This window comes from Rhipicephalus microplus, chromosome X (assembly GCF_043290135.1).
Source record: "Rhipicephalus microplus isolate Deutch F79 chromosome X, USDA_Rmic, whole genome shotgun sequence".
Lineage (NCBI taxonomy): Eukaryota > Metazoa > Arthropoda > Arachnida > Ixodida > Ixodidae > Rhipicephalus > Rhipicephalus microplus.
Genome location: NC_134710.1, coordinates 325,250,606 through 325,275,530, shown reverse-complemented (window position 1 = coordinate 325,275,530; position 24,925 = coordinate 325,250,606). Strand labels below are relative to the sequence as shown.

The 24,925-nt window shown below is 45.0% G+C and overlaps 1 long non-coding RNA gene across 1 annotated transcript; it reads right to left on the bottom strand.

Moving 5' to 3' along the window:
- Positions 1–929: 929 nt before the first annotated feature.
- Positions 930–23,139, bottom strand: LOC142776265 (uncharacterized). Its single transcript, XR_012887405.1, has 4 exons — positions 22,852–23,139; positions 19,161–19,300; positions 15,861–15,960; positions 930–8,514 (listed from the first exon to the last, which is right to left on the bottom strand). It is a non-coding gene; the product is annotated as an uncharacterized LOC142776265 (long non-coding RNA).
- Positions 23,140–24,925: the final 1,786 nt, after the last annotated feature.

The window sequence follows — 24,925 nt, the reverse complement described above, 5'->3', positions numbered from 1 at the left end:
TGAGCAGATCTCAACGCGCCCCACGTGTCTAACGCTAAATAACGCATGAAACCTACTCGTAGGTAGAGATGAACGTTAATGAGCGTGTCAGTTATTGCTTCGCTGTGTCTTAAAAGCGTGCTCTTTCAGCAAACGGACACTGTGCAACGATTGCGACTGGCCCGCCCTGTGCACTGCTGGCCACAGAAGGCGCCCAACAGCACTGCTTTGGCGTATACATCATGCGCTGGCTAACGAGCCTTACTACAGAAATGGTCTCGCCAAGAAACACTCCGTGAACTTCCCAGCAAGCTCCTCTAACACCATTCACTTTGGGGATATGGCGGTGTTTTTTCCTATTTTACTATTTTTTTATATAGCAATACTGCAGATAAGCGTGTGGTCTATACAAGGCGGACAGTACAAGGATTGCAGAGTCATAAAAGAACATCGCAATCATACCGCAATCCCAACTTCTTTCTGTTTTTTTTTAATTTCTCTGTTCTCTTCATTTCTTTCCTTCAGTAACCTTTTCTACGTTATCACTGTATTCAAACGCGTTTTTTACATAAACACACACACACACACACACACGCACGCACACACACACACACACACACACACACCATAAGAGATATCTAACCGGAGGCTGCCCTTGTATACTTTCCTTATTTTGTCATTATAAGGCAAATGACCCCCAAAATTCAATGAATGTGCAATCTTGTAGAGGCATAAGAATAAATAAACGCGTCAGATGTTGAGGCATGACATATTGGTAACAGCGGTGTCAGCTATGACTGAATGATGGAGTGAAGGCAAGGTTAAATTTTTAAGAAGAAAACTGTATTGTACTAAAGTTACAAGTGAACCAGCAGTGGTTGCATGTAGAAGGAAACTGGATTCGGTGCTGGAGCTCACTCGGATACGTCCGGCGCCACTCGTGTCTCGGCTCGCTGGCGATGCGTTGCAATGCGTTCCCCGCTCACAAGCTTACCTCAGTTCTTTTTGAATTTCGTCGAACCAACGCCTCGTGGCAACCACGATGAGAGGACGTGCTCAGTGCTCAGAGTCCACGTTTACGTAGTGTAGTGTTTCTTGTGCTGACTCCGAGGTGCTGCAGGTGAATGCGGGTGTTGTTTACTTAGTGTGGCGTTTCTTGTGTGGGCAACGAGACGCTGCCGGCGAATTCGCCTGCGTGAATTCGAGTGCCGCTGACACGGCCCTCCCGAAAATTGTACCTGTCCTCAGGCGCTCATGTCGTTCGATGACAATGATCCCGTAACTTCTAAGAGCGGTTCCTTAATCTACGAAGCTGCTCTAAGTTGGAGATTTTTTGGTTGATCTGGTCTGGTGTGTGGTATACTCTCTGTGTGTCGGCCCTGTTTCCTCCAACAAGGGCCGTTATCTCGAACGGTCCATCATAGCGAGGATGTAATGTTCCTTGAGCGCTCAACTTAAGCAGGACGAGGTCCCCCAATGTCAACCTCGGAGTTCGCCACTTCTTGTTGTACCGGTTCGTTGTTTTGCGCTGACTCTGCATTAGCAGCTCTCTCGTCTCCTGCATCCGCTTGCCAAGTCGTGCAGCCTATGAGACTCGTCGATGTCTCCTTCGGTGAGGTTGAGCCCTCCTCGCAGTTTTGTGTCATAACCATACATGAGTCGAAAAGGGCTGTGGCCGCTGTGATAATGCCTCGTAGTGTTCATTGCTAGCGTTGCTCGGGGTAGTTCCTTGTGCCATTTGTCCTTGTTGTTTGGCATCATGCGTAGCACTTGCTTCAATGTCCCGTTCATTCCCTCAATCAGACCATTTAATTGTGGCCAGTATGATGGGGAGTTCTGATGAGCGATTCCCAGTCTGCAATGGAATTGGTTTGTTTATTTTTGTTCACAAATCCTTTGGTTTGGTCCGTAATAATGATGCTGGGAACTCCAAATCATGGAATGAACCAGTTTGTCATGAAGTCCAGGTAGTGCGTCGACAAGGTGCTCGGTATGGTCACGGCGTCCACGTATCTCGCAGCATGATTGATACACTCGATGATGTGGTCACCCTTCTCGTTTGGACGACCCATGTGATCCGGGGATATCACCGCGTTTGGCTCAAGAGGGATATCGCGTGGGTGGAGGCAAGCTTCATTCCTTGTCGTGCGGGCGTTAATAGTGTGCCACGTATGGCAGGAGTTGAAATACTCGCGTATGTCCTTTCTTATTGATGGCCACCAGTGCTTTCGCTGGATCAGGTCTCTTGTCGTTTCGACGCCTAAGTAGCCGTTGTTATCGTGGAAAACGATCATCACACTCTCTCGGAGGGCAGAGGGAATGAACAAACTCTGATGAACCCGTCCTGCCTCGAAATATTTCTTCACCAGTATGTCGTTTTCGATCTCGTAATTTGAACATTTGTGCTTGGCCTCGTCCCAAAATCTTTTGCAATCAGTATCCCTCTCCTGAAACTCGCGTAGGTGATTGTGTTTGCTGACTACTACTTCGTAGCAGTGGAGGTCTCGATTTAAACCACCCTGGTCGAAAGCTTCTGCAGATTCCTCGAGAGTGTCTCAGCAGCAGAGTTCTGGCAACCTGGCTTGTGCTTGACGTCGAAGGTGTACTATGCTCAGTAGAGCGTCCAACTCATAAGTCTTCGGTTGCTGGCTTCCTTCTGAACAAGGTATGACAAGCTGAAGTTGTCCGTGAACGCTGTGAAACGAGGGTCTCATCTCAGGCATACCGAAAACTTCTCATTGATCACACAGTGAAGTATCATGCACTGGAGCGTGTGAGAGTGTAGACCACGTTCGTGCACGTTTAGTAATTTGCTGGCGTACTCTATGACTCGCTCCTTTCCGTCTGAAATTTGAAAAAGCACCACACCCAGCCTGGTTCGTGAAGCATCGACGTGAACGTCGGTCGAGCAGTGTGGGTAGAAGCTTGTCAATATCGGCGGGTTCTTCAGGGCATGTTTTACGGCGTTGACGATTCGTTCGTGAGCATCGGTTCATACGAAAAGAACGTCCCTTGCCAGAAGGTGCCGTAGCTTGTGCGTGACTTTTGCAAACTGCGGTATGAACTTTCGTTAGTGATTAGTGAACTGCAGGAAGGAGTACAGCTTCTTTGCAATGCGATACAACTCGAACTTCTCGACAGCGGCTATTCTAGATTCGTTCAGTGTTCGTCCTTCGGCGAAGATGATGTAACCCAGGAAAGATACTTTGTCTTGAATCAACTGGCATTTCCGGAGATCCATCTTTAAGCCACTGATCACGACTCTCTTCAATGCTTCTTTCAGCAAATCCGAAGCCTCCCTCACAGTTGTGGCTCCCTGTCTGACATCGTCCATGTACGTAAATGTCCTAGGTAAGCCATCTAACGTCCTGCGCATGACTATTTGCATGGTTTGAGGGGCCTTGTAAAACCAAAAGGCCATTCGAAGGTATTTGTAATTTCCATGTGGAGTGACAAATGCGGTTTCGTGTACTTCGTCCGGCTTCATTCATAGCGTTAAATGCGGTCTTCACGTCCAACACAATGAAGTAAGCCGATCCATCGAGCATGACATTGTCAATCACGTCTTCATTGACAGGCATTGGATAAGAATGATCTCGTTTTCTCGTTGAGCTTGCGATAGCCGTATACTATTCTTCGTGGAGTCATCGGATGACGCGGTTGGTCGAAGACTATCGTTATAGCACTGTATTCGCTTTCGCTCGGCCTTGTGATGCCTTTGAGAGGTACTCATTCACCTGTTTTCTGATGAAGTTTCTATCAGCCGGTAAGCACCTGTACGGCCTCGTTGACACGGGTATATCGTCTCCGAGTTAGATGTTGTTTTCAGTGTGAGGACACACGCCCAAAGTGTCACGTTTGGAGGTGAACGGTTGGTGATGCATTAACAGAATTGTGCGAAGCTGTTCCCTCTATGCCTCGGTGGCATCCTTCGTTATCCTCCGTGTGGAGTCTTCGACTAGGTTCGTGAAGTCTTCGTCGGATGCGGGACATTTTGTGTTGAGGCGTGCGAACCCTTCATCTTTTGAAACGCTCTCGTCCTGTTGCCGGCAGAATGTGACAATAAGTGCTTACGCGGTGCGGTGTGGTGTGCCTTGACTCGGGGGTGGCACTTCGGACAATGAAGATTTTCCGGTGGGCTCGACTGCTGGGCGATAGTCACGTCATTGGACGTGTGAAACATTACGTCGACGTTCGCAACTCATCGCCAGTCCGATCCAAGAATCAGGTCGATGCCGCTGGGTAGTTTCGTTAACACGACTTCTTCGAGTCGCACATTCGTGGTGCCCAATGTCGCATCAAGCGTCGCAGCGAGAGTTGGACGTATGCAGCGGTGGAGAACCTCAATGTCCTCGTGCAATAGTGCGATACCCATGCGTGCGTGGGAATGTCGTGAGTCAAGGCATTGGCACTCATGATGGATAAGTTGGCGCTACTGTCAATGCACATGCGGACGGGTCGGTTGCTAGCAGTACCGGACACTATTCGTAATGTTCCGCTCGTCAAATGAAAAAAAAAAACAGTTGGCTTTCCTACATGACGTATTCCCTGTTCCGTGGCTGTTGTTGTCCTCCTTTGATCGTTTTTTTTTCTACTCTATCGTTGCTGGTGTTTTCGGCTTGCTACAATCAGGGGACAGGAGACCGATGTCGCCACAGTTGAAGCACGAATGAGCAGGGATGGGCTGCGGGTACGTAGCTTAAGAAAAATCGCTGCGCGAGTTGGCCGTCGGCAAGTTGGCAGAGCTGCTGCCTGGCACCAGCTGGTTCGAATTCTCAGCAGGGCTTGTTGTAGATGGTGGCAGTATCTTGTCGTTCTCGACAAACATGGTCGCAGGACGTCTCGCATCGAGCAAAGCCGCCCTGTCAATGAGATCAGTCATTATGCCATCAGTTGTGCGGCCAGTGGGTCGGCCCACGTGTCGTACTCAACCCATCTGAGAATGAGGGAAATTCATTCTTCCTCTGCTAGACGGTACGGCGCCTTGTTCAGAATAGCGTTTTTTGAGTACATGTACTCGATGATGGTCTCGTGGCTCTGAAGGCGAGCTTCGTCTGCAGCTCGAGGAACTCCTGCTTTGTCAGCTTGCGTCTGAATCGGAGAATGATTGCTTCCTTCTATTGCTCCCAGTTGTCACGCTATGAGCCGTAGGCGCTGTGCCAATTCTCGGCAAATCCCGTCAGGCGACTTGATGCTGTCACCAACGTGAGTGATGGCGTGCAGTTGGCGAGCGCTGCGATTCTCTCCACTTGCCCAATCCACTCGTGGGCACTTTGTTCTGGTGTCCCATCAAACAGGGGGATTGGGGGTAACGTCTTACTAGTCGAACGAACATGGATCGTCCTCGTACTCTGTGGACCTCTCGACAGTATGTTGGCAAGCAGGGCCTGCGTGTTCAAAAGCACTGCAAGGATTTGGGCCATAGATGGTTCTTTCTCGTGCGTTAAAACGGTCGGAACGGCGTAGCGTGCCGCGTCTTTGTTGGTGCCGTCGTTCAGTGACGGTGACAGCGTCAAACTCGACGACATAGTTGTGTCAGCAAGGACGGAATTATGCAGACCATGCGTTGGAGTCATCACCCGTTTCTTTGGAATTGAAGCGTTGTGACTGGCGTTGTATAATGTCTTACGTTGTTCACTCGTGGCCGCACGGTTGAACTGAGCTCACAGACTGTTCAGCTTTTCACGAACCCTCGCGTTGTCAGTGGACAGCGTCTCCAGGTGCGCCTACCTGTCGTCGTCGTGGGCAGCCTGGTTGTTTGTTGACAAGTCGTTAACGAGGGCTTGGCGAGCGGTGTTGTCGCGGATGAGTCGTACGATGAACTCGTGCTTCCATCTGGAGCATCTTAGACCTTGTACTTTCAGCTCGTTGACGAGTTGCTTTTTCGTAGCGTTGGCCATCATGCTCCTATTGAGGGTCGTGAGCAGGCTTTAGATGGTGGTCACTTCTCAGTCTCGGGACAGTGTACGGCGTGGCGTCACTCTTTCTCGCCGTGTCGTTTTCCTTTCCACATGCAGCTCGGTCGATTTGCATCCTGTCGTTGACCGCTCCATGTCAGTGATGGTTGAATAATGGAGCTAAGTCAAGGTACAATTTTTAAGAGGAAAACTTTTTGTACTAAAGTTACTAGTGAATCAGCTGTGGTTACATGTAGAAGGAAACGAGATTCGTTGCTGGAGCTTGATCGGCTACGTCCAACGCCACTCGTGCATCAGCTCACTCTCCTCTCTGGTGACGTGTTGCAATGCGTTCCCCGCTCACGAGCTCAATTCAGTTCTTTTTGAATGTTCGTCGAACCAACGCCTCATGGTAACTGCGCCGAGTGGATGTGCTCAAGGCTTGGAGTCTACATTTACGTATTGTTGTGTTTCTTGTGCGGGCGCCGAGATGCTGCCGGTGCACTGTAAAAAATGAGGACCCTCCTTCACGGAAAATGTGAAGGTATAGCAGTGCCAAGCAACTCCGAGAGCAAGAATACAACTATCTCCTCAAGACGTACCCTCTTCACGGAAGTCATGCTTGAGCACGTGCAGTTGCCACAGAACACCCCGTCACTCTATTTAGGCGACAAATCTTATTCTGTGATCAAAATACAATTCCCTTCGAACAAGGCAATTTTACGTATTCTATACGTTACTGCAACTAATACAAAAATGTTTATATTGTTCCACACAACAGTCTGCAGTATTGTTCTGCACAATAGTCTGCTGTATTGTTCCGCACAACAGTATGCCACAGCCCAGCTGAGCCATGCAACCTGCTTGCAAAATATACCAATGGAGGATTTCATTTATGGTCTGCGAGCCTGTGAATGCGAATTATTTGTAGTGTTTGACGAAGAGTTTTGTTGGCTGGCCAAGCTGTTATTTAGTTTCTGGGCGCACCTTCATCTGCATGTAAACACAGGGTTCATAGAATGATTACGACGTACTATATGTTGCGCACAGGTAGCATGATTTTGTGGGTGAATGCAGTCGTACATGGCTAGCTCCCTAAAGTGCCTGTTTGTTATGTACACAACACCAAATTGAACAGGAGTCCAGTTGAACAAAACTTCACACAAAGAACAGAAGAATAGAGTGTGCAGCAAGCACAGGCACAAAGAGCACATGACATGTTTAGTGAGAAAATCACGGCACTTACATGACGAAGCTGGGACAGGCCGAACATTCACAAGCCTGTCCGATCCTGGTGATTTGAATTGCTACGCTGAACTTCATGAAAATGTTACACCAAGGCCAAAAATTTACCCGTGCTAAGTTCACATGACATCCTCCCTTGCCCCATTTTGCAGATATCTTTTTCTTGAGCCAATTCGTATGTGCAAAGATGTTCTAAACTACGTGTGAATTATTGAGCGTAAAAACTTTACTTGGACTTCCAATTATTAAAATTGCATAGAAGTGTTCCAACCTGTGCAGGTAGCAGTTGAAGCATATGTTGGCAACAAGTCAGTGAAGGTTGACCAGTACTTTAGCAATATGCATCCTAGTGAATATGTTGTTCTTGGAATGTAATAATTGACAACAAATAAGCCAATATTTCAAGTCTGCCCCGCCACTGATCTGTCTCCAAGCCACTTTCAAGCATTGTTTATATAGAAGCTATACTTTGTTGTCCAGCATTTAAGCTCAGTCTTGAAACAAGCTGAACGGGTGGCAATAGCAGCATCCTTCCTTTGTAGTCTTCAAACCTCTCAACTTTTTCTGCCCATTTTGCCATTAGAATTGGCGTTGCAATACAACAGTGTACTTTGTAGAAGACCTTCCTCCGTTCATGCACCGGTGTGTGCTCGTGAACGTATATCCGAAATTATACCGAAAAACACTGAAGATTTCAGTGAGGTCTTCGGTGAAGCATAATGCAAAGATTGCGACGCAACTTGCATGGGCTAAAGAAATGAAAAATGGCCACGAAAACCTAAAGAACGTAAAGAGGATGTTGCTTATGTTTTTCTATGAATTATGTTCTGACACGGAGCTTGTTGAACGCCACTGAGTGACAAGACAACTGCTACATGAAAATTTTGACTATGCCACCTCGTGTACAAACGTGAGAAAAGAGAAAACTTTTGTAGCCATGGTCCACTCGTTACCATGCATCAGCTTCCAACAACCCTGGTCTTCTATCTCTAAATGTCTGCAAGAAAATATGTGACCAGTAGACTGGTTGAATTTTGCACTCCTATTGCCAGCATATACTGAGAACGCTACCTGCATAGATGGCAAAGCTTTCACGTCATTTTGTTATAATTGTTATGCAAGGTCAGAGAAATCAATTTACAGTTAGGCCACAAATCGAGGGTGTATGTGGGGGTAATTTGTGTATATGCACTGTGCTGCGTTATCTTGCAGATATGTGAGTCATACCTTCTGCTGCGTGCCAAATAAACAATGAAACGCACCACTACGCACTTCTTTGAACACAACTTAGGCAGATGTATTCAGAAACAGAATTTTCAAAAATGTTGAAAGCCCGCTTATGAAACTGTGTGCATGACCCAGGAACAGCTCCACTTGGCTCCTTTCTGTATGTCTGAAAAGGAAGTACATAAAAGAGAACTATTGTAGCAGCAGCGATGTTTAGAGTTGAAACCACTATAGTGTGTACTACGTACATCACCTCTGTTCACACCACTGCATCACGAAACACAAAGCAGATGGTGTTTGTGGGCAAGAACTGATCACATGCAGAACAAGCAGCACGATGCTACGAAAATTTATTTCTATAGTAGACAAGAACTCAGCGTTAAACACTCTATATTCTAATTGCAAAAGAACTTAGAGAATAGCATAACAAATTCTATTTAATTAGTGCCGTGGTGTAGCAGTTACGTTTTCTGTAACTACTAACACCATGAAGAGTTATGTGGGGTGAACAAAAGAATTTTGCGTTATATTGTCACGACGCAGACAACAGAAGTCGGACATAGAGAGCTCACTTTAATTAAATGCAAGGCGCTTGAAAATAGGACTGCGCAAGAACTTCGTCTTCCTTTCTTGCGGCGCGAGCTCTTCTCTGCAGGTTGAATCCGGCATTTGCCTCCCTCCAGAAAGAGCATCGTCCCGATTCTCTGCTACAAAAATACGTGGTGTATATAGTTGTCGTATTATGTAACTGGCTCAGTGCAATATGACTTCATTCACATAACGTGTATGATTTCTGATTTCTGGTGGCGAGTTCGCAAGGAACTGTCGGGGATGACCTAATCTTCCCGTCACTTTGGCACCGCACAACATTTTAGGGACCAAAGTACTTATTCAGTAACTTTTGAGAAAGGCCGCGTCGGCGAATAGGGCTCCAGACCCACACTTTCTCGTCTGGTTGGTAAGTCACGTATCGGTGTCACAGGTGATAACGTTGTGCGTCGTAGCTTTGCTGCCGGGCGTAGCGCACGCGTGCAAACTGCCGTGACTCTTCCGCTCATTGGGTAAAGGCTTGAGCATCGGTGTCTGTATCGAAGCAGTCGTGGAACAACTTGGCATCAAGCCTTGTCACTTCATGGCCGTAAAGAAAACTACGTGCTTCGGGTTCCCTGCTGTGCAGTATTCCCTGCTGTGCAGTATTCCCTGCTGTGCAGTACTATAGACAAACGTCACGTATGGTGGAACGTCGTCCCAATTTTTATGATCCATGTCAATGTACATACTCAGTATATCCACAATTGTCTTCTTGAGGCGTTCTGTTGCGCCGTTGGATTGTGGGTGGTAGGAGGTAGTTTTTCGATGCGCTGTTCCACTGAGCTCAAGCACTGACTTAAGGAGCATGGCCTTGAAAGTGGTACTTCTGTCCGTTATTATAACCTTAGGAGCACCATGCCTCAAAATGTTTTTCTGTGAAAAATCATGCCACTTGTACTACGGTTCCGCATGATAAAGCCTTTGTTTCTGCGTAGTGAGTGAGATAGTTGGTAGCGACAAATATCCACTTGATTCCAGTATGCCAAGTCGGAAATGATTCAAGAAGGTCCATTCCGATTTGTGCAAAAGGAGCGAAGTGCACTTGAACTGGCTGGAACAATCTGGCTGGTTTTAAAGGTGGCAATTTCCGTCGTTGACAATCGAGGCACGTGCGAACGTAATACTTTACGGTTCCTGAAAGCTTCGGCCAATAGTAGTTCTGCTGCATTCTGGCCAATGTCCACGTGTATCCGAGGTGGTCAGGGGTTGGCTCATCGTGGCAAGCGCTCAGGATCTCATCACGAATGAATGTCGGGACGACAAGTAAGTGGGCATTTCTCATGGAGGAGACGTTCTTCTTATATAGGACACCACTGCACAGCAGAATGACGGCAGGCTCCTTGAAAATATCTTGGGAACGCTTGTAAACTGGCCGTTTAAAAAATTAATAAGAGGAAGCAACTCGCTGTCTTTTTTTGCTTAGATAAAATAATGACCGTGTTAACCACTTCTAAAAACGCCATGTCATCCTCTTCTGGGACATTGTCTTGCTTTATAGGTGACCTGGATAAGCAATCAGCATCAGAGTGCTGCCGTCCCGACTTATAGACGACTGCCATATCGAATTCTTGAAGGCGTAAGCTCCAGCGAGCTAGCCGACCAGACGGGTCCTTCAAGTTGGTCAGCCAGTAAAGAGAGTTGTGGTCGCTGACTACGTGGAAGGGACGGCCGTAGAGGTATGGGCGAAACTTCATAACTGCCCATATGACAGCAAGATATTCCTTTTCCATTGTGGATAAATAGGACTCGGCCTGGTAAAGCGTCCTACTTGCATATGCGGTCACTCGCTCGGCTGAGTCTTGGCACTGGACGAGTACAGCACCTAAACCTCCATAGATGGCATCGGTGTGGATCATGGTAGGAGCGTCTTCGTCAAAGAGAGTGAGCATAGATGGTATCTGCAGCGCTCTCGTAAATCGTCATATGCTGCTTTTCTCTTCGCCCCATAAAACGGAACATCGTCTCTCCTTATGCGTGTAAAGGGTGACGCTATGAGCGAGAGGTTAGCAATAAATTTGGGCTAGTCGGCGCAGAGGCTAAGAAAACGTCTCACGGGCTTCTTATCCGTTGGCATCGGAAATTTTCGAACGGCATTGATCTTGTCGGGGTTCGGACGAACGCCTTCATGGCTCACCGCATGTCCTAAGAATCGGAGTTCCTTGAAACCGAAATGACATTTCTCAGGTTTCAACGTTAGGCCGGCGGACCATATTTCTTGAAATGCTAATAGCAGCCGTCTTAGCTGTTCCTCGAATGTTGCTGAGAAAACAATGACGTCGTCGAGGTATACCAGGCACGTCTGCCACTTAAGGCCTGATTTGACGGTATCCATCCGTCTCTGAAATGTTTCTGGAGCTGAGCACATTCCGAAGGGGAATAATTTAATTTCGTAAGGCCCGTCAGGCGTAACGAAAGCAGTCTTTTCTCTATATCGCTCATGGACCTCAATTGGCGAATATCCGCTTTTCAGGTCCATCGACGAAAAGAAGCGTGCATATTCAGCCTGTCAAGCGAATCGTCATTACGTCTTTTTCTATCACGCGGTTCAGCTTGCGGTAGTCCACACAGAAGCGTAAGATGCCGTTTCTCTCCTCAACCAGCACCACCGGTGACACCCAAGGGCTTTTTAATGGCTGAATGGTGTCACCGTCTAGCATTTTCTAGACTTGGTTGGGATTGCTTCGCGTTCTTTCGGTGCCACGCGGTATGGGTTTAGTCGAATTGGTCTTGCCGTCTCTTCCGTTTTAATTTGGTGCTCTGTCAGTGGCGTTTGATTTACCCTCAAGGTCGATAAAAAACAATCTTCAAACTGGCCGAGAACATCTAGAATACTCTGCCTCTGCGCTTTTGATAAATCTGTGTTCACGTCGACAGGTGGTGGTGCTGAAGCGACTGGCGTCTCTGCTTGTTGCACTGCGAAGCACTCGCGGAATTCTACAATTTCTTCGAAGTATGCAACTGTGGTACACTCTGTACTGTGTCGACTCTCATTGCTGAAGTTCGTCAACAGGACCTCTGCTTGCCCAGACACTACACAGACGAGACGTCTGGCAATAACAATGCCTCGAGAGAGTAAAAGCGTCGGTACTTGTTTCGTGACACCTTCTCCAATATGCTGCGTGTTGCACGTGACAGAGATGAGGCGGCATGATAACGGCGGCATGGTCACGTCGTCAATGACGCGCATGGCCTTGCACTGCAGCGCTGCGCTATGGTCCGCTGAGAAGGTCAGTACCTGACCGGTATATTTATGATGGCCCCGTACTCCCGCAGGAAATCCATACCCAAGATGGCCTGTTTACAACGCTCATAAACAATAACGAAGGTTGCGAGGAATTATGAATCCCTCATCTTGATTCGTGCGGTGCACTTTCCGGTAGGAGTCAACAGCTGGCCTCCAGCTCCTTTAATATGTGGTCCCGTCCATTGCATTTTAACTTTCTTGAGTTTGTCGGCCATATTCGCACTCATTATTGAAAAGCCTGCACCAGTGTCGACCAGTGCCGTCACGTGGTGCCTGTCAATTGAAAGTGTAACGTCGGTGGTGACAATCTTATCTTTCGTCAATTCATTCGAAAATTGCGGCGCTTCGTGCGGTGGTAATGGGGGATTTTCAACTTTTCGGCAATTCGCAACCTTCCCCCTTAAAGTCACTGCTTTTGGTTTCCCCGTCGTGGACTGGGAGATCTTCCTCTCGTCATGTCCGTGGTGCTGCCTCTATTGGATTGGAGAAAATGACCAGGACAGGGAAAGCGTGACCGGAACGCAGAAGAAATGTCCCGCGGGATCGTCGTCCTCGTATCAACGTTGCGTCTTCCTTTGAAATAGCGCCGAGGGGTCGTGGATGGAAATCCTTGGTACCCGCCGACGTGATAAGGACAATACCGCACGATGTGGCCTGCTTCCCCACAATGGAAGCACAAGAACCTGTAGTCAGTGGTACGCCAGATATCGGTTTTGCGAAGTGGAGGTCGCCTCAGCGTCGAAGTTTCCCTGTAGTACCAAGGCACTGTCGGCGGCTGTTGCTGGTGGTACTGCTGTGGTGGCGGCACGGTAGATGGCTGTCGACGGAGAATATCTGCATAGGTTGGCCTAACAGTGTCAGTGTTTCGCTCGGGAAGTGAAAGCGCTTGCCATATCTCTTGGTGCACAACTTCTGTGACCAACGCAACCATGCAGTCATTCGGTGTGGCGGCGAGCTTCTTCACCTCTTTTTTGCACAATTTCGCGTATCAGGTAACACAAATAATGCTTTTCAGGTGTCACAGTGATCACGGCGGTTGCACTGATTTGTCCGCTGTTATTTGTTCGCTGATTAGTCCGCTGTTATGGCAGTAACGTAGCTGTAGTGCGCATTCGATGGCGGTCACCTCCTTCAAAAATTCGTCGATGCTTGAAGAGGAGTTCTGCACGAGACCAGCAAAGAGCTGCTCTTTAACACCACACATGACGTGGCTGATCTTTCTAATCTCTGATATATCTGGATGTGCTCGATAAAAGAGACGAGCCTTGTCCTCAACAAACATAGCAACAAATTCGTTTGGCTTTTCGATCCTTGATTCAAGGAGTCGTTGTGCATGCTCCCGCCTTTCGGTGTTTGCGGAGGTGTCCAGGGACTTCCACCGGAACTCGTCCCGCGTTGATCACACGCGATTAGTGAACCATGTGCGAGCCCTGTCTTGAAGAGGGAAATACACGTACCCCAACTTCTGTGCGGCGTTCCAACCGTTAACGTTGGCTGTGTGCTCGAACTCCTCGAGCCAGTCATCTGCGTTCTCATATGTGTTGCCGTGGAAGTCCACAGGAGTTTTAGGGGTAAGAACAGTCACCTGTGTCGTACTTGGGCTGGTCATGGCGAGGTTACTGATTCCGGGTGCGGTCATGTTTTCCGGCCAAGGACCAAACTCTGGGCTAAGGTCTAACAGGCGGCGGCTGGCGCCGTGAACGGGTGTTTCGACGAGTGGAAGTCTTGGTGTACTAGATCTTGGGCTGTTGGAAGGTGTCCTGGACATGTACCCAGCTCCTCCACCAGTGTCACGATGCAGACACGGCAGAAGCCGGATATAGAAAGCTCACTTTATATATAGCAAGGCGTACGAAAACAGGACCGCGCAATAACTTCGTCTTTCTTTCTTGCTGCGCAGCCTCTTCTCTGCAGGTTGAATGCGGCTATATTATGAAATCTTACACAAGACAAAGCATACTGTAGACCACTGCAAAGGCCTACGTCCGACAGGGAACATATTGTAACGGCACATTTGGAGCACGAAACAGGAACTCTGAGATAAGAGGATTAGGACTTCGTTATCGTTTTCCCAGCCTCAACCCATCCAGTACTCTGTCACTGCGCGTGACCTAGTGATGGATGGGTAAAGGCCGCCTTATTCATAACATCATCGTGGAGGTTTCGTGGTGGATGAAAACAATGAATGATGCATCAACACAAAGGGTGAGCATTAAATTAAGAAGCAATGCTTACATCCATAAGTTTTTTTTAAATTCAATAAACACTACATGACAGTTGTACATCTTATTAAGGGAGAAGCTAACCTGAAGATGAGGGCATGAATGAGCGTCGTATTGCTAAATTAAGTGTGTTGTTAGAGCCAATGTTTAAATAAGACAATTTGTCTAAGGGGTGGCAGCAACCTTGATGAAGTTTGCTGCCTCGGTAAAGAAAATTTCTGTTGTCCAGTAACAAGCTGTAACATTCGTTTAATGATTTTTTTCATCAGTTATACATCTCAACACACTCATTGCAAATCCTCAACTTTAACAAATGCTTCTATTGTACTAATACTAAGTGCAAAACTTAAGCTGCAGAGGACTAGGCATTCAGCAGGGGTCTGGCTGCTCAACAGTTTTATAGCACTATGTCCAGGATGCTAAAAATGAGTGATTCAATGAGAGGACATTCATTTACCAGAGCAGCAAATCGTATCAAGGTTACAGCCAAAAATTAGACAAACGATTTTAGTTAAAACAATCAAAGCAACCTAATCTTGAAAAATCTTGATTGGCTCCAAGAACAAGCTTTCTTTAATGATTTGACCCTCAATCAAGATTCTCCCTACCATCATCTTAACTTCTGCCATAATAAGACAACTGTCATGTAGTGTTTGATATAATTTTAAAACATGGACAGTAAGCCTCTCTTCTCAATTTAATGCTCACCCTTTACTGTTATGCTTTAGTGACTGTCTTATCAGTCAACGAACCCAAGGTAAAAATGTGGGAAGGCGTCTTCAGTTTTTAAAGTCAGAAGTATTTTTAACTCTTGGCAAATGTACTTAAAATAATGTAATTTCATTCTACAAGCAAGAATCACTCTTGTAAAAATATACTAAAAAATCTGCATTTGGCCATGTTCGATTTGATTGACATGTGCGGTTTAATGTCCCAAAACCACCATATGATTAAGAGAGAGGCCCTAGTGGAGGGCTCTGGAAATTTCAACTACCTGGGGTTCTTTAACGTGCACCCGAATCTGAGCACACGGGCCTACAACATTTCCGCCTCTATCATAAATGCAGACACAGCAGCCGGGATTCAATCCCACGACCTGCGGGTCAGCAGCCGAGTACCGTTTTGCCATGCTTCCTTGTCACCAAATATAGCATATATTTAAACAAAACTTATATCAATACAAAGGCTATGAAATTATGCTGGAAAAGAAACAAAGACTGCGGTAAAAGTATGAATAAACAATCATGTGTCAGTTATTTTTCTCCCATAACTCAATTTCTGAGCACATTGCTTAAAAGGCCTCTGCCGTATTAAAAAGTTTTTCCCCAAAACAGTGCTGGAACAGCTTCTTCCCATATTGAGGCATCAAAGGACCAGTTTTGAAAAATATTGCAAATTGTCAAGAGACCGCTTCACAGACTAACATGACAAGAACATGAACTCGCAAATACTTACAGGTTAATGCTCAGTCACAGTTTCTGATGCAGCCCGATGGCTTCTGTGTGTCCATCTGTACTACCTTCTGTCCGTCTTTGGGCCAGTTTTTGTAGAATGTCTGCCGAGAAAACAAAAACATTAGAAACAATTCACTTTTTTTCTAGCATGCCCTAGGTAACACAACTTAACTTTCTCGGCCTCATGAGGTAGCAGTCTCGAAAGCAAGCTAACAGCTGCTGCTTTGTGTATGTATATCTCGGAACCCATTATCAGACTCCAAAATAATGCACAGTCATTGTTAAGCAAGAAGTCAAACAGAAGAGAAAAGAAACAACGTTTTACCTTAGACATAAATTTAACCTCCTAATACTCACTCAATAACCCATTTTCCCTACGCATTATATGCATACATGCTGAAAAAACTGGGCATGGAAACATGCCCACAGGTGAGTCAGGACACTTCAAAATGCCAAGTAACAATGAGACGGCAGAAAAACGGAACATATAAAATAGCTAACCCGAGGTTCATCATTAAACCTATCTTTAAATCACGGCGTAAATGCATGCCAAAACTCGAGTCATGCAGTTTCGTACAACCACAGAAATGAAGAAATGCATCTGATGGTTGAGGCTTGGCATAGCCACCTGTGGTAGTGCATGTGTGAGCCAACAATCGAACATTTCAACGAAGAAATCAAATGTTGAGCAGTCATCTCTCACATTGACCAACAGGCATGCCGTCTTGGTTGATATCTCCGCCTGCCTTGTATAAGTTCTAGTTTAATGTGAATTTTTTCAGTTGGTGTTTGCGGTGTCTTGACTACTCTCTCAAGTACATGTTTGCATGCCCTGCCTTTTTAACATAATTACAGACCTACTAAGCAGCTCACCTTTCCTACTTGAAATATGCATACAATCTAGAATTACCACTTTTTTCTCTAGATGTAACAAAAATAATGGAGTTCTGAATGTGAATGTCAATTCAAAATCACTTAAGCCGCTAGCATCTTTGTCTCCTTTAAAAGGGCAACTGCTGCCCTAAAGATCAATTCACTCAGTGGGGGGGGTTGTTCATACGGTAGCATAGCTGTAAGCAACATAATGTAAATTTTAGGACTATGAAAAAAGCTTTAAGTAAAAGAAAGGCACGCAACTAGCAAGTAGCCGCATTATATCTGGCCTAGAATCTATTTCTGGTAACCTAGAGTGCCGTGGCGAAGGCCATGCACCTCTGTTCAGCTTTTCTTTCTGAACCAAAGTTTAGTAGAGTCAATATTGTAACAGAATAGAAAGTTGGGCGAGTTGGTGTATATTCATATTCAAAGAAACGCGGCGCACAAAAAAGACGGAGACAAAGAAGAGAACCACACACAGCGCTGCACTCACAACTGAAAGTTTAATCCGAGCAACAAGAATTTAAAAAGTAATAGCCGCGCATGACAAGTGAGGTACAACGAGATTAAGTGATACGCTCATCAATAAAAGTGAACTCTTTTTTGTGCAATGTAACCGAGGTCTGGCCTACGCAAGCATCACGTGACTTGTTAATATGATAGGCTTCAGACACCTCACGGGTGGATTGATCGTGGTGCTTAAAAATAACAGTGTTAGACAGAAGAGGTGTGCACCCACACGTGGCACAATGCGAAGCTAAATGGGAAGGCGTGCCGTTATGCAAAGAGAGATAGTGCTCCCGCAACCTTTTATTGATACAGCGGCCCGTCTGTCCCACATAATGAAGGCCACAAGATAAAAGAATGCGGTACACCACCCCCACAGCACAAGGCACATACTTATATCTGTGGTTTACGGCACATTTCTTTACATCTGGCTTGTCCTTCTTGTCTAGCTGATTTGACACCAAAGCACATATCTTTCCCAATTTATTGGGTGCCCTAAAAACCACATCAACTCCGTAGCGGGAACCAACATTTTTTAACCCATGTGTATCAATATTGATATCTACAGATAGCTCGGAAAATAGCAGTTAGGTTGCCAAAAGTAAAAGCAAAATAACGAAAAAAGCTTCACGACTAATAATACATTATTAAACACTTATTGATGCAAGTACACCTAGAACTTCATTTGAGATGCGCTGGTTGAATAAGTGTTAGGTAAACAAAGCAGCGAAGCAATGAACTGCCAGCTATGTAGCTGCAAAAGGGAAGAAAGGAGGTGGCTCTAGTGTTATGAAAAATACATAAAAGTACTATCAACAGGGAAAGCTTGGTAGATGTTGAATCCACAACAAATGCGAACTTCTGCAACGTCGGTACCTAATGATTGTAATTAAGCTGGTGACTGCATAGGTCGGAATGCGAAGTGCGGTATGAAATACTTCTTTCAAAGTTACATTCTCAGGCGAAGTGAGACTTTAGCCTCATCGAACATTTCGTGTCCCGCAAACGTTTGCTGTTGATGGTACACATTGAACACAGAATGTTTTGTATAATGAACATATAAATATTGACAGAAGCTGCAGACCATTTCACAGATGAGCATTGCGAAATATAAGTCCACAAAGTCATGCACTGCATAGGTGACCATTCATAATTGAAATGTAAAAAGCTACTAGACAACCCCACCATCTGAAATTTCTTTCTGATAACTACAAAAGTGTAAAATGTGAGCAAATTGCTACAAATTATGTGTTAACATGATGAAATGATGAAGTCACAGCCAATAAACCACACATTGTAACAGTTTTCAGTTTCTCCCTCGGCTACTCTATCATTCTCATCGAGAAGAGGGGTACGCATACGTTACCAGCATGACTACAGTCACATGGCAACAAAGCATGACGTCAGTGATTGTGCAATCAGTATGCAGCCATCGACTAAGCAAGACCTCGTTGATGTGCCGCTCTGCTAGATTAGCAGGATGAGGAAGTACTGTCAAGGCATAGGTGAGATAAACAAATATGCAGCACGCCTCCTAACGACACAATCAATACGGTGTAATTTTAAGGTCAGAACACTATTTCGTATTGAAGAAAGAACTAAGCGACAGTCTGTGGGAAATCACTTCACTTCGCTAGCGAAGAGTGTACACTGGTCAGGCAATGAAGAGGGCCACCGTAATTGTTTTTGGAAATCAAGTTTCTGTGATACTCACACACTGCGATTGCTGCAGAACCCTGTATGAATTAGCAATATGATCAGGAAGGTGATAAAAAAGAAAGACAGAGGCAAAGCTGCCTAATAGCGCTTTTGAGAGAATGTAAAACACACTGTGCAGGAAATTTTGCAGACATATCCCTATAATCTACAAAAATGACAATTACATGCTCACTTTATGCAACATAGGAATGTCTCACACCTTTGCAAGAAGTTATTGTGGTGGCTGCACTAACTGTGTAGGCCAGAAGCAGCCGGCCCGTGGCTCTCAGGCATCTGATTCGTTTGTTGAAAAGAACTTGTGGCTCACATTCCTGTAGCACTGCTTTTGGGAGGTGCTTCCTGCGATAACAAAAGTAGCACAACACAATTATGCTCTCTACAAACTCACATGATATCCACATTGGCGCCTTTTAAAAAAATCAGCTATAGATTTAACTACAGCAATACTCACAACCACAGCAATAACGGAGAACCTTATTGCTTTCCGTGGCCTGGTTTTCTTGTTTTCACCCATGAGACAACCCTGCGGAACTTAAGCTTTAGTTGGGAAGGAAGTAGTTGAAAAGCATGAATTTATTATTCGATATAATACATAATGGAATACTTTTGCATCATACAAGAAATTAAAATTCTTGTAATGTCCCACCACCAAGAAATGAGTGAGCAAGCTTTGACGTTAAACTTTGTCACAAAATAATGAAGTTTCTTGAAAATCCAATGTCTAGGTAATTCTGCTATTGAAATGTACTGTCGCCACTGACTCTGTACCTGCAAGTTCCTGCTGAATCTACTCGAATGAACTTAGCAAACCTGTGTAATGATATTTACTACAGAGAAAACCTGTTTTAACTTAGCTGCCCCCATCACAGTATCATGTTGATTCGCATAAGGGTTCCTGGTATGCACAATGCAGATACATAAACTTGGTGGCTATGTCGTACCAAAGTGAACGTGATCGACATCTGCTCGAATCACGTGAGCAGCTGAAAAATGCTCACTTGTGCAATTAGCTGCAACAATGCAGTATTGCTAGCAACCATTCGCTTCACCATACCCCCACAAAAGTTTTGTCACCAGCAAGATTTCGCAGTGTATACAAGCTTCTGAAAACAGTATTCAATGCTATCAGCTGCATTCGCAATTTTTATATCTAGATGCATACAACGTGCACACAGTAGTCAATAATTGTGCCAAGTAGAAGAGTTCATTTTAGGTATTCTATCAAATTCATAGACAAGAATCAGGTACATCACTCAAGCCTGTTGTTTAGCATCAGGGGTGAAAGTGTGATTGCAAACGTACATAGAAAAAATGAGTAATCGACCTTGAAAAACGGTAAAAGCTAGGTTTAAGTTTGACAGAAAGAAATCGCACACAGCAAATACAGGCCAAAACACTGCAATGATAAGGTTGTAAATTTCAAAGTAGGTCATTGGTCTTCACACTATGCAAGCAATTAAAAGAAAGATAACAATGCGTGCTGCAAGAAACAATAAAGTTTTACAGTTTTTGCGAAAATCCACTTGCCAATACCCCATTCTACAGAAAGGCTACACTTCGCGAAACCAAGACACATTTCCAGACGAAATGCACTCGCCATGGTGACAAATAGGTGGAGTACTCTTCTGCAGCATGATTTATTGGAACTAAAAACTATGATAACAATAATTTCTTGTTATAGCTAGCAATAGCCTTTCTACTGTTGTTTATGTGAAGCAACTTTGCCTCAGTGGGAGGTCACAAGAATAAGGGCCACATAATTATGAGTGCCAAAACACAGTGACTGGTTCTGCAGCAATTTCCAACTATGCTCACTCATGGAAAACATTGCACTTCTCCTTCAAATAAAGTTTGCAGATAAATAATACTTTGGCATGAATAATGTTAAGTTGGTAGAGAGCATACATTTTGATGTTACTCTGTATACCCCCACTTATTTTGCAATAGTTTCACTTCGGCATGACCAGCTCAAAACAACACTCTTCTTCATTAAATGTAACTTTTTACATTAGCTTTGAGTTAGCCACAGATGCTGAATAAGCACCTCATATGGGATGCTTGGCTCACCGTGTGGTCAGCACTGCACAGTTCGTCAGGGCACTTGTTTGCTACTTGCAGTACGCAGCAAAAAGCTGAGGCATTCAAACAAAAACAAAGCAAGTATAGCAGCAGAATTTCGTTTTTTGAAGATAGGGAGGGGGGGGGGGGTAATGCAGCTTTGTTCTTCTTAAGCTACACACACATACATTAACTGTTTTAGTTTGGCGCATAAACAGTATAAAAGAGTGAAAATGTTTAGAGGAGACAAGCGACCGCTTATTTGAAGTCCTCCAACGAAGGCAGAAACACTCACTTGAGATTTTATAGTATATATTCTGTGCCATCTTTAGAAAGTATGCAAAGTGCTAAATTTCACGAACACTTGCACACTATTTGGCCATCGTGAAACGACAACGTATTACACACACTTCGCTGTTCAGCTGGTGCTTTCGAAATTTCCTGAAGTTGCACAGACAGCAGAATGGTCTAGCCAAATTTAAGTATACCCATTCCAACAAGCACCGCTGGCTTCAACTTCAAGTGACAGCGCGAAATGAAGCCATTTAGTAGTGGCATGCGACTAATGCTAAGTACCTAAGCGTTTGAATAAAAAATGCAAGTATATTTTAGTTTCATGTTCGATTGTTGTTGTTATTTGTTCCGCGTGTTACTTTTTCTCTCATGCTGGGTATCGAGATAAAGGCAAAATATTTTTAAAATATAGCATTACAATAAGTTTACCAGCAACAGTCATAGTACATTATTCCAAGAAGTGCTAGCGATATCACTGCAAACATTGAGAGCAATGACAACTTCATAGCTCAGACACCTTCACAGTTTTTAATTGAGCTGCAGTTAAAGGTGGCAGCCGCTAAATGAACTTTGCACACCTTCTTTCTTAACCCGAGTAAGCTGCTTTTCTTCAAAAATCTTGCGGGCGCAAGGTGCAGATTTTGACGGAAGTAGATATAGCTTCGGCAACGGGACTCTACCCTTCGGAGTTGATGTACCATCACTCTTGCCAAACCGTTACAGCGAAGGCAGCTTCTTCGTCCCTTTCCGACCTATGAGCTTCGGAAGCACCCTTGCTAACGCACTGTGCATCCCTCGGGGTTGCTTGAGACAGGCGATCTCTTCCGCATGGTGTTTCCGTTTTTTCTTTTTTAATACACTTTTTTTCTGATATGGAAACCGCGAGAGCCGCGATGCGTCACAGCCTAGGCCACTGGTGCCCAACTGAGACGAGAAGGGTCCTAATGGACACTGTGGAAATAGTGAAAGCGAAAAGGACAACAAACTGGACGTAACTTAAGCAACTAGTGCCTGTAAAAGACCTGCAAACAGTAAAATGAGCGCTGCCGGCAAAATATACCGCGCTAATATTCATAAGTGCATTATTGAAATCAGATACAGCCAAGTTGTCACAACCCTGCAAATGAAAATGGCTTGTTTATCCACACGGAACACGCCAACTGAACTTCGGACGTGTCGCCAGATAACGCAACTGCAACGAAAAGGATGAGATGCGTAGTTTTGTCGGCCACTCACCCGAGACGTAGAAAATTTTTTTGTAAACTATAACGCAATGCGTACTGTAATACGACATGTGACAGCAGCTGCCAAGGCCACACCGCTAAATCCCTGGTAACCAACTTCACGGTCATGGGCATGCGACACCGTTGCATAGAATTCGCAAAAACGCCGAAGCCACGCATGCAAAAAAAGCTGCTTTCGAGTAAGCTTCTGTCAGACTTCGAAGCAGCGTAAACATTCAAGGCATGAGCATTTTGTCGCCAGTCCAACAGGCCGAAGGCGGGGAAAATTCACGAGAGCCGTAAGATAAGACTTACTTGATAGCGGAATCCACAAAACTTGTTCGCTGGTAAGCTTGGTGGGAAAGCTCCGACCCAATGGTGACTCGAAGCTGTGAAGTTAACGACACCTCGCGCAAAATTCTGGTGGAATAGTTTCCGACTTCACGCAACCACAGGTTATCCGTTCAGAATAGGACAACGAATACATGTCTTGGTGTCGCAAATCGCCGTTGAACGTGGTCGTTTCTAACGAGTCCTGGACCGCGACGTTCCGCCGTCACAAGCGTCCATGTTGGCTGGCGAGCTCCGCGCATGCGCGACCTTGCATGCCCCGAGTACATACAACACGTGACTACGTTGGAGAAATTCCTTCATCTATGGAGAGATGTAATCGCGAGCGGGATGGCGCACGGCCGCCTGGATCGGCGCGTGAGGCGGTGTTCTGGTGTTGCGAAGCAGCCCACGCTGTGAGGAGTTTCTTGATGAAACAATATTTAAACCATGCTTTGCGGTTGCGATATAAACTCGTTGTATTCTCTACACTCTCCAATGCAGTAGAGTAACCTGTGCACTTGAGAATAAGACAGTTCGTTGAAATGGAGAGGTTGTCGTAGTTAACTTTTACATGCAAAAATATTATAAGTACACCATGAAATTATACGTACGCGCTGTTCGGCTGACGAGATGAACTCGCACATTCAGTTGTGCAAAGCATGTATACGCTATTTTTTGCCTACAATTGAGACCACTTTTTTTCTTGAGAAGCGAATAAAGCAAAAAAAACTTCCTTACCAAGAATAAAAAAAGATTGTGCATCAGCATTGTTAGTTTCAACGCACTTGCTTTTAGGGGCGGAGCTTCTTAAGACCTATCCATGTGCGCCGTCTACCGTCTGTCCGTAACACCATGTAACCTTCAACTTTAAGCAACAGAGGTTGTTGGTGGTAACCGTTTTGCATGTAACCTTCAACTTATAAGCAACAGAGGGCGCTGTGGTATATTGTAGATGTGATGGCGCTGCTGTCAACGCTATATATATATATATATATATATATATATATATATATATATATATATATATATATATATATATATATATATATATATATATATATATATATATATATATATATATATATATATATATATATATATATATATAACGCTATTCCATACCACACATTCTCTTCTCTCATATGGACAAAGACGAACGCAGGAAAGCGCAACGTGCTGAGTATCAGCGTCGCCGTCGACGGGAAGCTACCACGGAGACAAATAAGAAGGAAGCGGATGCAAAGTGGCGACGGCGACAACAAAGTTCTACACCATAAACTAGGACTAAGTAGGCAAAGGCTAAGCTGAAAAAACGCCAAGCTGACGCGCAGTCGAGACAACTTGAAGCGGGTGCAAGGCGGCAATACCGACAAGAAAATTCTACACCAGAAACGATAGCTAATGAAGTTGTGATTATGAAGTCAAAACGTAACCCGGAACTCGGAAACTCTTATCAGCTATAAAGAAAAATCACCGCTATATCACAATCGGTCTCAGCACTATCTCTTTGAATAAAAAATATATAAGTATCAGAACCACGATCAGTCTCAGTACTATCTCAACTTTAATCACAATAATCACCTCCGAAAGCTTCCCCCCATAATCATCTTCAAGCAGCTTGAAATGCAGTGATTTTTTATTTGTTGATTTACGCGCGATCTGACAACCCTGAAATGCTTGATGATAGGACATATGAATTTTCACACCAGAGGGATCACAATAAGTAAAAAATCTCGCAAGCTCATAACAACGTGTGGAACTCACCATTACATCGATACTGGTTTCAAATACATATCAGTGATGATAATGAGATGGAACCACCAATGTTTGTGTTCTTTTTGGCAAAACAACCCCCTTACAACAATGCCGCTGTGCCGCATTATCAGTTGTATCAAACAAGTGTGGCTGCTGTGTGTTCGTGCCGAAAAAAAGCGGGGGGGGGGGCGGTAAAGCGCGTGGCGTGTAATCCTCGAAAAGAAAAAGGAAACGAGAAATGTTTGTGTCTCAACACCCCTCTAGTATTATGAGGGACTCCGTGTGGTAGTGGTCTCTAGAA